We start from the raw sequence: 2,842 nt of genomic DNA on the forward strand, positions 1-2,842 counted from the left end.
TTTACCTGTATTCTATCTACATTATTATCTCAATCTGTTGTTGTTGTTGTTTCTCTAGATGCAGCTGAGAGTGAAAACGGACAGCGAACAAACCAGGGAGCCAGATGTTAACTCAAAAGGCCTTTTAGTTTTCTGTGCTAGAAGAAAAAACATTGACTTATGAAAGCCTACATGGTTAAAACTTGTTAGAGAAGTGCTCCCGCTGTGGGGATCAAATCAGCGGACATTTCAAGTGCGCCACGTATAGTTTTTGATAAAACTCAAACTTTGATTAATACACACATACAACGTACTGAATTAAAGCTACACTCGTTGTGAATCTATCAACCAAGTCAGATTTGTAAAATGCTTTTCGGGGAAAGCATGAACAGTTTTTATCTGATACCATGCACCCTCAAAATACAGCCATGTCACTTAAAACGACAGATTTTGCGTTATGCGTCGCTACCCAAAACGCTGAAATAAAATATAAAACATTCATTACCGTTGAGCTTCTTTCTTGGCACTCCTATATATCCCATAAACATCCCAGTTGGGTCTTTTTCCCGATTAAATCCGTCATTGTATAGCCAAAATGTCATTTTCTGAAGACCGGTCTGATGCAGGAATATTCTGTTTTCCAAGGCATAGCGTCACTTTTTAAAATGACAAAAGGTGCCTATATACTTTTACAAAACACTTCAAATTACTTTTCTAACCCAACTTTAGGTATTAATAAACGTTAATTAGCTATACAATTCATCACGGGCGATTTGTATTCGATAGTAGCTAGTCTGGAAATCAACGGCCATCTTTGTCATTTTAATAACTTCCTATTGACAAACTGAAACCGGAAAGGCTAAAACGTAATAGAACCAAGGATTAAGTCTGCTCAAAATGACAGCACTGGCGACATCGTGTGGAAGCTGTAGGCGTTTACATTACGGCCTGATGTATTTCCGTTCGTCTTTAACAATACATTGACTGGCGTAGTAATATATTTTTTGTGTCTTTGGAGAACAGTTTTTCGAGGGTTTTTTACTGCTAAACACGTTGTGTTATAGCCACAGACACGATTTAACCAGTTTTGGAAACCTCTGAGTGTTTTCTATCCACAGATACTATCCATATGCATGTACTATATTCCTGGCATGAATAGCAGGGCGCTGAAATGTTGCGCGATTTTTAACAAAAAGCTGCGAAAATTCGCAACATCCTTATGAGGAAATATACAATATTATAATTAAGTAATGTTAAATATATTAAAATGGTCTCTGATGTGTGCTTGTTAGGTACTGGTATATAGTGTATGATATCTGTGTTTCTGTCAAATGAATAAATTGTATAATATTTGCAGAATATTAATAATCTGAACAAGACAATACTGTAATATTTTCCCCTCTACTGTGAAGGTGATATTTGACCTTGATGTATGTGTGTCCCAAATGGCACCCTAATCCCTAAGTGCACCATTAGACACTTGTATTTTCATGAATGTTTAATATGACTATTTATGTAGCGATCACCGTATGTTGTTGAATTTGATCCCGCTACCGGGTTCCGTGCGCAGAAAGGTTAATGACGGTGAAATGATTGATTGTGTCTTTGGCTAATTCATGTATTGCAGTGAGGTCAACCTTAGCCAGCTGTATGGATTATGAGACAGAGAGAGAGAGAGAGAGAGAGAGAGAGAGAGAGGAGGAGGGAGCATAAGAGGAGAGAGAGAGAGAGAGAGAAGCATAAGGGAGAGAGAGAGAGAGAAGCTTAAGCAGGGGGAGAGAGAGAGAGAGAGAGAGGGAGAAGCATAAGCAGGGGAGAGAGAGAGAGAGGGAGAAGCATAAGCAGGGGAGGGAGGGAGAGAGAGAGGAGAAGCATAAGCAGGGGGAAGGAGAGAGAGAGGAGAAGCATAAGCAGGGGGAGGGAGGGAGAGAGAGAGAGAGAGAGAGAAGTATAAGCAGGGGAGGGAGAGAGAGAGAGGGAGAAGCATAAGCAGGGGAGAGACAGAGAAAGAGAGGGAGAAGCATAAGCAGTGGGAGGGAGAGAGAGAGAGGGAGAAGCATAAGCAGGGGAGGGAGAGAGAGAGGGAGAAGCATAAGCAGGGGAGGGAGGGAGAGAGAGAGAGAGAGAAGCATAAGCAGGGGGGGGAGGTAGAGAGAGGTCAGAAGCATAAGCAGGGGGAGAGAGAGAGAGAGTTTTTAGTTATTTCCTTCCCATGTGTTTATAAACAAGGGGAGGGGGGACTAAGAATGACCTTGATCAAGCATAAGCAGGGGAGGGAGGGAGAGAGACCTTTGAGGACTGGCATAAGCAGGGGAGGGAGGGAGAGAGGAGAAGAGATGTCTGAAGTATAAGCAGGGGAGGGAGGGGAGAGAGAGAGGGAGAAAGCATAAGCAGGGGGAGGGAGGGGGAGAGAGAGGAAGAATCATAAGCAGGGGGAGGGAGGGAAGAGTTCCAATATAGAGAGTTACAAATATAAGCAGGGGGAGAGAGAGAAGATTCAGCCTTCTAAGAGGAGAGAGAGAAAAGTACCCCAAGAGGAGAGAAGTATTTCCAGGGGAGAGAGAGAGAGAGAGAGGTCTCAGGGGAGAAGCATAAGCAGGGGAGGGAGGGAGAGAGAGAGGAGGAGAGGAGAGAAGTATAAGCAGGGGAGAGAGAGAGAGAGAGAGAAGAGAGAGAGAGAGGGAGAAGTATAAGCAGGGGAGGGAGGGAGGAGAGAGAGAGAGAGAGAGAGAGAGAGAGAGAGAGAAGTATAAGCAGGGGAGGGAGGGAGAGAGAGAGAGAGAGAGAGAGAAGTATAAGCAGGGGGAGGGAGAGAGAGAGAAAGTCAATAGTGCTGTTCCAATATATAAGACTTATATAACAC

At 43.3% G+C, this 2,842-nt stretch overlaps 1 protein-coding gene across 1 annotated transcript in view; it reads left to right on the plus strand.

Moving 5' to 3' along the window:
* The window catches only part of LOC115127847 (ras-related C3 botulinum toxin substrate 2-like), a 17,512-nt gene extending 17,032 nt beyond the window's left edge, over window positions 1–480 (plus strand). The window contains exon 7 of the mRNA XM_065001187.1: window positions 59–480. The gene's annotated coding sequence lies outside the window, so the exon portion shown is untranslated. The remainder of the gene's footprint in view (window positions 1–58) is intronic.
* Window positions 481–2,842: the final 2,362 nt, after the last annotated feature.

The sequence above is a fragment of the Oncorhynchus nerka genome, linkage group LG15 (assembly GCF_034236695.1).
Source record: "Oncorhynchus nerka isolate Pitt River linkage group LG15, Oner_Uvic_2.0, whole genome shotgun sequence".
NCBI classification, from domain to species: Eukaryota; Metazoa; Chordata; class Actinopteri; order Salmoniformes; family Salmonidae; genus Oncorhynchus; species Oncorhynchus nerka.